The sequence below is a fragment of the Parasteatoda tepidariorum genome, chromosome 11 (assembly GCF_982258835.1).
Source record: "Parasteatoda tepidariorum strain Cologne lab strain chromosome 11, Ptep-v5.0, whole genome shotgun sequence".
NCBI classification, from domain to species: Eukaryota; Metazoa; Arthropoda; class Arachnida; order Araneae; family Theridiidae; genus Parasteatoda; species Parasteatoda tepidariorum.
In genome coordinates, this window is record NC_141765.1 from 64,038,128 (window position 1) to 64,052,568 (window position 14,441).

A 14,441-nucleotide genomic window follows, 5' to 3' on the forward strand; every position below is an offset into this window, starting at 1 on the left:
CCTAAGCACTTTAAAAATAATATTCAGAATATGAAAAGATGAAGGGAACTTAATATTTTGTATATACGGTAGCTATATGTTATAAGGATTTTATTAAGTGAATTAAATTTATTGTACATAATCAACAATTCCCTGGATGACTTTAAGTACGTTTTATTCTTCATTACATCTTAATATTGAAAAAAATAACATTTCCTAAAAGAATCTATGAATAATTAAAGTCACTTAATTTACTATTTGAGTTGGGGATGTCGCTGTAAATTTTTAAAAAGAATCTTTTTTTTTCTTGTAGATAAAACTGATTACTATTCTGTGAAAGTTCGTGCTTTTACAATCAATCTAAAATGAGGCTGAACTAGTTAAGAGGAGGAAAGTAGAACAATTGTGGCAAAAAAATAGTGATGAAATTTTTCTGCGAAATAAAAAGTTTTCCTTTTGTTGATTCCTTTAATTTTTACATTTACGAATATTTTTCTTGAATATATTCCTCTTTGATTGTTCTTCTTTGAACAAGAAATCATGAATAGCTTTAACTATTCATCAAAAAAGTAGAGTCAGTGAAATTCAAAATTTAGTTGTTTAAAATCAATGTTCTCAGAATTAGTTAAGTACCGAGAGTGGTTCTAGTAGCAAATATTTGACCTTTGATACAGAATTTATATTAAACATGTTTTTCAAACTTTCATTTCTTACTTTGTATCAATTGAAATCAAAATGAGAGAAAAATATTATATGTAGCATTTTAAAAATTTTTGATCATGAAATACAGCATGAAAAAAACCGATGTCTTTTTTGCGACAAGGCTTCCAAACACGGCTTATTTCTAAACAATAATTTTTCAAATTCGAACGTATTTGCAGTTATTTAGATCTAAGAGAAACAATTATTCATCATTGAAATTTCTTTTAACTTACAAAATCAATTATTAGTAAATTTTTAAATATAAATGAAGAACAGAAGTAAAACCTTTTTTGTGGGGGCATATTTATTTTATGCAAATGAAATTCCAGTAATTTTATAGATTTTTTAGTAACTATTAATCTGTTCTTTTATAATTCAAAAATACCAAAATAAGATTTTGTATATATATATATATATATATGTATATATATCTTTATATATATATATATATATATACATATATATATATATATATATATATATATATATATGTATATATATATCTTTATATATATATATATATATATATATACATATATATATATATATATATATATATATATATATATATCTTTATATATATATATATATATATACATATATATATATATATATATATATATATATATATATATATATGTATATATATATCTTTATATATATATATATATATATATATATATATATATATATATATATATATATATATATATATATATATATATATATATATATATATATATATATATATATATATATATATATATATATATATATATATAAGGAAGGGACACCGGTGACTTATCAGCGTCAAAGGGTCTGAGGTTTTATAAGAAATGAGACTAATATATTTCAAGGATAATTTATTACGCATGTTTGTAATCTCGCAGAATTTTTATTACAATGAAGTTTACTGTCCATTAACAGTGTATTAATTATTTTAATGTATTAACTAAGGCCTAAATTATCTTGGAAGAGCCTAACTCTTGCACAAGGACTGTTAGGACTATTAGGCAGATCATTAGAATTTTTATACCAAAGGAAACATTATTTATTTTAATTCAGAACACTAATGCTGCTGTACAATACTGTTGTTTTTAAGCTTTATTTTTCTTTGATTCTGTATAGCACAAAACGTTAGTAATTTACTAGAATAAAATTCACTGATACTTAATTACTTATATTTTTACCACATATTTTGATTACATTGGTAGACAGTTTTTCCTCCTTTATCAGCAGAGATAATTACTTCAGCATATAACCTATTGCCGAAATTACTTAAAAAGAATATAGCTGATATTAAATCTGTGATAAATCTATTAATTTTATTCTTCAAACTTTTAAAATAGATTTGAACAGTTGAACGTTTAATTTATATTATAGGCAAACACATTCAAAAATAGCTAAGAATCGTAATTTGAAAATATAATACCCAAATTCTGGTGCGCAATGATACAATCATATGAAAACACAATGATTCTATATTTTTATGTAAATTTTCATTTTAAAATAATCTCACGCATTGCAGTTCAGCAAAATAAGCAAAACTTCAAGTTCATATCATTTGAATTCTTTTTTTTTTATATTTTAATTAATGCAAAACAATATCATTTTACTGGAATAGATTGTAATAGAGAAAACTCCAAGTAAGAATAATTTTTGTACCAAATAAACATCGATCCAAACAAATGAATGAATATCTTTAATAACCTTTCAATCAACTAGCAATCAATCTTTCTTATTTACAAATCATTTCATCTTCAGAAAAGCATGCATCGTGAGGAAATATGTTATCGGACAATAAGTTTATTGTTATATCGCCAGACAAATATATTGAAATAGGATTCTCTATGTGAGAATGCCTTTGTCTGAAACCTTACAGGTATGTCTTAGAACCATACAATAAGCACTATCTTTTCTAATTCGTATTTATAGTTATTCATCATTAAAATGAAGTGTTTGCATCATTATTTAATATTATTCCAAGTAAAGAACTATGCAACCGAACATCAATGCATAGATCAATAAATTACGTTATTTTGCGTTATAAGTTACGTTGTTTATAGTTATCAGCAATTGCTGAAAACGTTCAATGAAAAAAGATTGAAAACAAGAGTAAAATTATTAATCTTTATTATGCGTTATTTGAAATATTAAATTATAATTTGCGCAAATTTGCTCCACCCATAATTTGAAGCCAAGATAAACTATATTATTAAGCAAATTAATCCCCATCATACTACATTTATATATTTCATTTAATATCGTTATTTAAATTTTATTACATAAAAAAAGTCTGAATATGGTTCAACTTAAATGAAAACACGATCCTATAAACACCCTTTTAAAAATTGTAGCACATTTGCATGATATTATAGCTCTAAAATATTATCTTTTTTTGTGAGTGTACGTCTTCTATTACGTTCTAAAAATTTTCAAAGTTATATCATTAGTCATTATTATCGGCATTTTTAAAGTCACTAATTATGATATACAAGTTTCAGTAGCATTTAAGGAATAAAATAAATACATTGTTATTATTAGTTGAGAAAAATGTATTAGGCTTATTTTAGCAATATTTGTCATTCAACTCACTATTAATTCTTTCGTCAGAGATTGGATGTTGCTAAAATAAATCATATTAATTGATTTTATAAACCTTATTTCATGGTATTATGCTGAGCATGAATTAAAAGTTGATAAAATTTTTCACCCAATTAAGTTTCCACCAAATTTGCGTCATATTAGGGTTCAAAGTGCCAATATTACGATTCAACACTGTATCGCTTTTCTAGAGTGTATGAGGCTCATTGTACTTGTATTCTTTAAACATAAAATTTTTATGTGTTTATTAACCAGTCATGAGAATCATTGATTGATTCTTAATAATGAATGAATTATGCTGACAACATAAACAAAGTTATTTTTAGAAAATAAATTCAAATATAAAAATAAAACAGTGAATAAAATGAGTATAATATTGCTCAGCTTCCTTTCTAAATACTGGTCGACTTTGAAGTGTACTGGTCGGTTGGTCCAGATAAAGCAATCGGTATCTCAATAAAAGAAACAAATGTTCAATTGGTTAACGTGTACAACTGCTAATTTACTAAATCTAATTGCTTTGTCAATTGTGTTATCAATACCTTAAAAATTCAAACAGTTTTCTGAATCTGACACACGCTCTTGTAAATGTTTATTTCAAAATGAAAGGCATACATCAAATTGTTTAATCGGCTCAGGAAGTAAGCAAAAAGAAATATTTGCTCATGCTTCATAATTCGGACATCATTTGAACATTAATGAAGTTATTTAATACTGCTTCAAACAAAAATTTAACACGTTATCAGATTTCTTGATTTCTATAACTGATGCTTTTAAAAAATACAGAAATTTTTTTTATAAAAATGTCGCTTGCTCTGGAAAATTTTCACTTTGATGTGATACCATTGCTTCCAAAAGTGTTCAATTTCACCAACGGATAAAAACGTAAGTATCATTGGTAAAAATTTATCAAATGGGAAACAGTAATGTAATTTTATGTAAATAATGAATTTTAAGCCATATTTAGGTTATTTTAATGCAACAATTAATAGTGATATTAGTATTTGTGCAATCGTTAAGTTGTAAACTTAACAAATTTAAAAAAAAAGCACATAGCATATTCAATTTGTTTGAATTATTGTATTTTTTTGCTTTTCAGATAAATGCAAAGTGCGCAAATTTAAAAGTAAGTACCCTAAACAAGGTTTGATCTAATGAAAGCAATTTCACGTATTAGGACTCAATCTTAATTGTTTGCGAACCTAATCTTAAAGGCACTAATTAATTTATGTAGAAGATATTTTAAGTCACGACACATACTTTATTTGACATGTTTGCTTTTCTTACCCAAAAAAGATTGCAGGTAGCCTCAACCTGAAAAGTATGGTCCCGATAGATTAAGCAAGAAAGGGATCGTAAGTTAAGGTCCCTGAATGTAATTTCACTTTAGTTTATATTACTGTTTCCCAAGAACTTTTTAAACTAATCGAAAATTTTTTACACTTATTTACAAAATTTGTAACGCATTTATAAATTCCATGTAAAAATATTTTTTTTACAATTATTTATTATTTTTATAATTATAAAAATAATGATTAAAAATTTTCTCTAAATAAATAATTATTTTAATTCTCTCTTATTGAATAATAGTCAAAAATATTATAAGTTAAATATAGAAAGTAATTGCCTATTTTTAAAGTTTAGCTAAATTTTGATGGCGAAATGCACAAAATTGAAATGACAGGATAAAGACTTTCAACTATTCAGAAATATCTCGTGCCTAAACCACATCTTCTATTCGACAATAACTGTCCCACCCTGTCCCTGTATATATATATATATATATATATATATATATATATATAGCTCGCAATCTTTTGTAAGCGAACCCATAAAAATCTGCAAAACCTTTTAACCCTTTTGATAAAATTAGATTAGACAAACGTTTACCGAAATTTTGCTACGTGAATTCAAATTTTTTTTATTCATTTTTTATTTATATTGAACTACAGCTATACATAAACTATATAAATGTAAGTTATTTATAAAACCAATTAAATCAAGATTTTGTAAAATTATTTTAATTGCATAATATTCACCCACTAAATTAAATAATTACATATAATATAGTGATTTGATACATATACTGAGGGAATAGAATTGTTACCTATACAAGCGTTGATGAAATGTTGTGTTAACCTGCATTGCACAACTTGCTTTAAAAACTTGAACAACATCGATATGAAGCAGTTTTGCATAAAACAACATTTTAAAATTTTGTTTTATGCAAAGTGCTTTTAAAAACTTTTTTTATCATTTGATTTGCGTTATCTTCTTTGTTGTTTTTTCTCCATCCACCCTGAAAGCTGTTTATATTAACTTTAATTAAAATGTGTAAGTAAACAGTGTTTTTATAAAGGCAAACAAAAAAAACATTTTAATATTTTTTTCACATTTTATTCAACGACATATACGAAAGTTTTACAACATTTACAAAACATAACTGAATTTATAGTACTGCTTATAGTTATACAAAATAATTGTTAAACATTTATTTTTAGTTTAATATATTGAAAAAAAAACCCACTTAAGACGAATAGAAAACATTTTGGTAATGATGTAGATGAGGGAGAATATTTGAACTAGAAATATTTCATGCTGATGCTCTATACTTCTATCAACTGTATTCTAGGTTTTAAATTTTAAAAAGATCATTTAAATAAAGACTTAGATAAGATGGTAGTATAAGTAAAGTATGGAAAAAGTAAATAGTTGCCTAATATGGATCGTAACATATAGTAAATTCAATTATACAATTGCGTGAATATTAAAACATCACCAGATCAAACCACAAGTAATTTTTGGGATTTAATTAATCCACTTAACATCTATTTTTTTGTTATCATTTATGAACTATTTATCATTCTGGTCTTTTATACAATTAAGAATTTTGGAACACGGTGAACAATAATATCAATCATATCGGCTACAATCCTAAGATTGAGCCCTATTATAGTGAAAATTTATCATTTTTAAGTTTTGAATGCGTGATATTATAATCAAAATTAAACGGTAACATGATTAAATTTGACGCTTTATTTATGCTGTGGAAAACATGCTCATTGGTATGGTTCAAAGCACCGATATCATAGTTCAAAGTTGGGTCAATTTTTCTGAGATTACAATCATTCTCATGTAGAGATGGAAGATCAAAGATAGAGAGGGGTTGTTTTTAATACAGTTAGTTGATCTTAAGTAGGAAACTGGTGCTGTTTGTTTTATATTTTTACCACTTCTGTTGGTTAGTTAATTCGTCTTCTAACTTCCAAGAAAAAAGTGTGAACATAATTCAACAATCAGAGCTATATAGTTTTGAATTAACAATTATACGGCAATTTATATGTTTGCAACCAAATGCTGAATGGAATTAAACCATTGTCTGACATGGTTGGCTAGCGTTGTATTGAACGTGGTACTTCTCAAGTAATAAAATTTTAAACAGCAAATAACATTTTATATGAAGTCTAAAATAATAAGATGAGGCGGTTATTATTACTTAACATAAGAAATCTTTCGTATCAGTGTTTAAGAGATTTAAAATTATATTCTAAAAACGATAAAACGTATTTTAACATTTGTTAATATCCTAAAAGTTATGGGAGAAAAACATTCTTAAAAACTACCGAACTGTGTCGTAATCGCATTCCAGGTAAAACAAAAAGACCATAACTCTGGTTAACAGAAATAACAGATTTCCATGGCAAGTAAAGTAAAAAGGGAAGTAAAAAATATAATTTTCTAAAGAAAATAAGTTGTTTAGAACACCTCTTTGGAATGTCTCCGAAGTGATTTACATCAGTTCATACTGAGTTTTACTATAAAATTATCAAATTTTTATGTAAATAATTATAGTAATGTCTTAGTTATGCTTAATTAAATTCGGTAAACTATCCGAAGAAAAAAAATAATCGTACTGTAGGGTTATAACATTTGAACCAGAATATGTTGTTAAAACCAGAATATAATCTGCTTAAACCATTCATGTAAAAATTTTCCGTTCATGTGGTTAAAGTTTTTTTTTCTTGTGATTTTCGAAATGATTTCTTTTTAACACACAATTAGCAAAAGGTACAAAACTGAAAATACCATTCTCTAAAGTATAGCAATAATTTCTCAGATTTTCCAACATTTATCACAAATTATAGAACTATATTTTATTGTTAATTTACCAAAATTATTACCAAAACACATACGAACTTTTTCATAAAGCCAGAAACACAATAAATTTTACCATATACTTTTAGTCTTAAGCATACTTTTTTTTCTCACTCTACTACTCATAACTAAGATTTAGATAAATGCATTTTACATTTTATTTGCATAGTTTATCATTATTTTTTCATTATGGTATTATTATTATATTTTATCATTTTTTTAACAAACAAACACTGCAGATAAGTACCTTTTCAGCTAAAACGTATTGAGAGATAATATCACAGCATTAAATATTTCGGAAGCTTAAATGCTCAAAAAAAATCATTTAAGTAATTAAGAATACATTAGAATAAATATCAATATTTCTTCAAATTCTTCTCCCTCATGTTTAACATTTATATTCATAAATAAGTTAATAAGCTATCAGTTATGGCTAATTTTTGTTTGGCATTATGTATGTAAAATAAACATTATTGCTACTAAAGCTTTTAAAAGCAATTAGAAAATTAAATGCGTCGCCAAGATTCATACTTAATTTATATAAAGTAAACAGAAATTAGATTAATGAAAATATTCCTCTTTATAGTCTTGAATAAATAATTCATTTTAAAAGCAAATTTGCAATATGTATGGTATATTTTGAATAAAAGTAGAAAAGTATGAAATGAAGGTATTGACTAAAATCATATATATTCTGAACTTTTTTAATTTTGAGAAACAAATATATTATAGATAAATATCTTAAAGGTACGTAAAGTACAATACTGGGGATGATGTTAAAAAAATACTATTATTATAAATTATAGTTCATAAAATGATTACAACTTGAAATGTATTTAAAAGTAATACAATTTTAAATAGATTCGAAACAAGTTTCAAAAGTTAATCTTTGAATTTACCATGATGACATATTTATTTAATGTTTTTAATTATATCCAACTGAGTCTCTGTAATGTGTTGAAATAGTTTCTTGTTCTTAGAATACAAGCAATATAGACTCACATTTAATAAATAGAAATTGATCACAAAACACCACATAGAACAAATATTACAATAAATATATGAAATGCACCAAATAATTGCAACTATACGACTATAACTACAACAAAATGACCATAAATATTTTTGCAATATGTAACATATTTAAATATCTTTCATATTCCATAACAAGCTCTCTTCACAAATTCTTACCATTAATGGCTCAAGCATATTTATTCTTTTAATTTAATTTTTTTAATAAAATTCATATGAATAATTGTATTGAAAAATATAAAATATATACACTCTTAATCTCCAAAAATTCAAAACAAAAATTATAAATGATATTAGAACAAGAATTAGTAAAGTAGTTTTTCTACTTTTGCTATAATTTCTTATTTTTATTTGTCTAATCCTCAAACTAGCACTTTTCTAAGAGTGATATTTTTACAATAAAATTTTTTATATTAAACTGCATTATTTTAAAATTAACTTCGTTTTTCTTTAAATAAAAGTCATCAGTAGCTGCAAAATACACAAAATATCAAATTGATCGAGTCAAAATTCTGATGTTTTCTTATCAAAAATTTCTAAACAATTTGAAACAATTGGTTATTAATTTGATTCTGCTTATCAGTTTTGCAGTGCCTCAATCCCTGAAATAAAAGTAAAATAGTAGTTGCAATTCAAATGTTTTAAAATCAAAATATATTTTAATTTGAAGTTATTAAAATTCCTATTATATGTTTAGACGAAAGAAAAAAAACTGAATTTTGGACCTGGTTTTGTGATAGTTACCTATACTAAATTACGTTTTTAAGCCTAAAATGTTTAAGTAAAATGTGTGAATATGTTTGGTTAGTACTTGCTTTTATATTTCAATGATACTATGCAAACATCCATAATTCTGGATTAGATTATCATACGTATGATGTTCGTACACTGTTCATCACATGTTTTATACCATTTAACAATAATCTTACGTATGCGATGTTTTTTAAAATAATTTACTAAAAGTGTTTATAAATTATTGAATCTAAATTTTATAGCCAAATTAAGAGTTTTGTAAAGAAAAAATATAAGATTACCTAGCTCTGTGCTTCTTTTCTTGCATTATATACTGGTAAAAAGAACATGATTTTAAGCTTTTAAGCATTTTAAACTTTTCAGGGGAGAAAGGGAACTCTTTTTAGCGGTCGAGTATTCTTTTCCTTTAAATCTTGTTCTTTTTTTAATCTTTAAAATATCTCAAGCAGTACATCTCCTAGTAAATTGTTGAATAATTTTAAGACTATTTTATGTCCTTTTATGTCACATAAAATGTTTTAATATATAAACTTTTATAAACAAATAAATCTCAAATTGAAATTATAATTTTTTTTAAAATGCGTCTACAAATGCTATTTAGAGAAATACACTTTTTCTTATTTTAAAATATATCATTTTTATAAATTAAGACAAATTAAAATACACATTTTTCTCTTTTAGAAACTATTCCATAAAATAAATTTATAAAAAAAATAGCAATTAAAAGCTAACTTTGGTTCATTTTATTAATTTTTTTAAATTTAAATAATAAAAATAAATTCTATTGTTTTCTAACTTTAATCGAAAGAACGTGACTTAACTATCATGATGTTGACTGTGACAATAATAATATAGGAAATATGCATAAAATATGCCCCTAAGCTTATGAACACAAAACTTATGTATTTACTACTCTATAAACAGTAATAGAACTTATGGTGCACCCGAATATTCAATTTTGTAAAGACAAAATAATTAATTTCTTTCTTTGCAATTTAAAATAATAAATAAATAGTTTATTGTTACCGTTTAAGATTGACAAAATGTATATTTATGCTTATTTAATTTGCCATTGGTGGGTGTGTAATAACAGTTATTTTAAGTAGTAGATAAAAAATTGGAAAAGAACTAACGCATAATTAAGATAAACTAATGAATTCAATGTAGTACTATCGTTAATTGTGGACTAAATATGTAGTATATATTGTTCTAGTTAACAATGTAAAGGTGATTGTTGGAATTCATTATAGCCCTAAAACCCTCTTAGTTAAAACTGACCGTGCCATCACCTGTTCCCGTTCGTTTCATTTAAATTACGTGACAAGTAACAGGCATGTTGCGTTGTGACTAGTATTGTCTAGAATATATTAGTTACACGTGGTACCATATCCTTTTAATGCAAAGTTGCTTAATAATGATCATATTGTACTTCTAAGCACTATATTATATAAAATATTATGCTTTAATGGCAATTATAAAGCATACATTTTCTTTGAGTTTTTTAATTGCTGGTTAAGTCTAAAAGTTTAAAAAAACGGCTTGTTTTATTGAAAGGATTATAAAGAGTTGGAACTTTTTTGATCAACAATAAAATAAGAAAATATCAGATGCAAAAGCAAATTTTAAATTATTTCACAATTCGACAATTTTTTTTGAGTTTTTATTCCAATTTCTTTAGTTTTTGTTCTCATTTTTTAATGTTTTTATAAGCTAATTTGGCAATAGGCTTAAGATTTTGTAAGGGGTACATCACTAAATTGTATAGAACCATCCTAATATTTTATAGCTGATGAGATAAAAATATAATATTCTTACCATTCTCTAAAGTAATTAAATTTAAATAAACTCGATATCCTCTTGCAAAATAAATTATTTCATTTTCTTTGGCTTGAAATCTTTCGACGAACTCATTGGAACGGATGAGAATCTTTAATCAAGTATTTGAAACTAATAATGATGTCTAGTTCTAGACCTTATTCAAAATTACTTTAAAATTCTTAAAAGCAACAAAGTAACAGCACACCAATGATGATCGAAACAATTATCGAATTATGCAAATTGAATAAGCTTTCCTTTCATAGAATGAATATATTTATTCTCTTGAAATAGAAAATCTCATTTTTTTCCCGACTTATATGCCATAGAAAAATCTCTATCTTTTATAGTTTAGTTAAACACATTAATTCAGTAGAAGAAAAGCAAGAAAAATTATGAAAACTAAACATATTATTTCTTATTTATAGTTTGAATTGGGCTCATTTATAAGTCCAAGATTGTTTTCTAATAACTGATCTGCATTTATTTATAATAAATATTTGACCAAGTATTTAAAAGTGAAAATATTAAGCTTAAAATACGTTAATATTATAAAATAATAAAACACTCCAACCCAACTTGAAACTAAATAAAGTTCAGAGTAAATATTAAAGGTTCAAAAATGGGTGAGTAAAAAAATGTGAATAGTTTTTTTTTATTTTTTACTTTTTTGAGTTTAACATGTTTTTCAAATGTACTATATTTATTGTTTTTGGTCCTATAATGGCATATCTTTACGACTGATTGACCTTTAATAAATTGTTTATTAAAAGAAATTAAAATGAAAAGTAAAATTAAAAAAAAGCACTATGTTTCAGCTTCCACAAAATGCTGATTATCTAATTATTGAAATCAATAAATACGTAATATACAATCTTATTTTAAAATTCGCCAAAAAATTATGTTGGCTAAACTTAAAATCTCTCTTAATATGAAAATGATTCTGAATTAAGATTTATAGCTGAATGAAAATGAAAGATTATTAATATTCCCCAAATTGAAATCTTATTTACTGTTAAAATAAAAATAGCTTAAATTGAATTCTTATCATTTTTTGAGGATGAGAAGATTTTATTTTCCTCAGAATTTGACATTTGCAAGTTCTTCAATAGAAAAACCTTTAATCTTGAAATGTGGTCCAAAGCAACAACTACGTTTTATCCATCTAAAGTTGAAAAATATTCAGAATATTTAAGCAATATCTCAACTGTAGCATTGTTTGCAAATAGAAAACTGATCCCATTTTGTTGTCTAGGTCATGGAAAAACTCATTCTGAAAAGTGTATGGTGATCCAATGTAGAGACATTCTGTCATCTCCAGGGGAAAACATAAGTCAACCATTTTCACACTGTTGAGATCAAAACGCTACTTATTTGCTGTCACAAGAAGCCATATTGTTTAAATCCGCATTGCCATGTGGGAATTCAGAGTAGAAGTTTTATAAGTCTTTTTCTTCGCATGAAACTCGACATGCTACGATATTTTTTTAAAGTCACGATTCTAAAAATTTTATGTATGCATTTTTGCTAAGTGCAGAAATAATATCAATTGCGACAGCATAAAATATTTTGTATCGAAGAAAAGAAAGCTTTTTTTACTTGTTCAAAAAGATGATTTAAGCGTTATTCCCAGTTAAATGCTGAACTTACTCTTACTGGAATTATGGATTAACCGACTTGTCATGCTTTTTAAGATATTAGATAAATATTTTTGAATACTTTAAAAAAGTTTTGTTTCATGTAGAACCACTTTTTGCAGTGAATAATTTAATTAAATTATTACTCAAAATATGTATAGAATATCTATTATTATACAAAAAACATCATTTAAAATAAATTTACATAAATAAAGATCTATAGATTTAAAGACCACCTCTCTTTACTTTCATGTAGTTTAGGTGAAATTCTTGATTTGTATTTTATCAATGGTTTATTACCCTTAAAAATTTTTGATAATATAAGAAAATATAATGTCACGCACCAGCGTAATATCTTTTGAAAAAAATTTATAACTGCATTGCAAAACTAAAATTAAAGAAAAGGCGCTTAATAACTTTTACGTATGATACGAAACTTCTGCAAATCAATGCAAATTAATTCTGCAGGTTCTGTAAATGCGATAAATAATGTAGTTAGTAATTTAGGGTAGAGAAATTTAAATTGCATATTTGTTGGTTTTAAAATGTATAGTCATAAATATTAAATACTGAAAAATTCTTCTAACGTAAGAGACAAAACAAAGAAACTTATCAAAAAATCTAAGAAACAGTCAAAGGTATAATACAAAATAACATTTCTGAAAATACTGATTACAGTATTGTATTGGTATAGTTTTGTTGTTTATTATAAATAAATAAAATTGTTTCCAATTTAAAAGTAAAGTCCTAATATATAAACAAAATTGATTCAAATTATATTTTGCATTTTCTCCTATGAGACCATTCAGTTCAATGTCATACAAAATTGCATCTGTTGTTAATTCGGTATAGTAAATCGATTTTTTTCTTTAAAAATAATTGATGCAAGAAAAGAAAATATTAAACCAGTATTTTATTTTAAGGATTCATGAATTATCCATGTCAGAAAGCAAGAAATACAAAATGTTTTTAGATATTTTGTGTTTTTTTATCATTTAACTTATTTTTAATTAAGCCCCAATTTGCTTGTATCCTCAAAAATGGCTTGCATACTCAATGGAATTATAACGAATTTGCATTTAACACGAAGATTGCTTTCTTTTTTTTAAAAATATATTAATGCTTCGTTAGCAATGCTATGGTATTAACATTGCCATGCTTTAAAGAAACACTTTTTTCTCATAAAATATGTCTCAATTTTTTTAATTGTTAAACATTTGCTAAGTAAAAAATCATGACACGATTAAGATTTTCGAATTCACGTTGAAAACATTAAACAAAAATAACTTTACTTTAGTAACAGGTGATTTTGTTTACGAAATTAAATATGTAAAAAAAAAGAAGTATAACACTTTATACGGGCCTTTATGTATAGCAAACTGTAACCATAACTATATAAATACTAAGCAAATTATAAAATAAGAAAATAGTAGAAAAAATTTAAAATTAAAAAATTTAATTTAAATTTTTAACTTATTTGGAACTTGTACAAATTCGAAAATTTAATTTTAGAAATGTAGCAAAAAATTAACATTTGATGTTTTTTATTAACATTTGTAAGTCTCTAATTTCAAAATTAATATTTGATTACTATAAGTAATTAATTATACAGTTTATCAAAAATATGCAAATATTTTCTAAAAACTTCATATAATCCATAATTCTATGAGCTGAAAGACTTTTAAGTTCCCATTTTTTTATGAACTTCTATATTGAAGCTTCTCTTCTAATAACGCAAAATGAAATGAATTTTCAGATAAATAT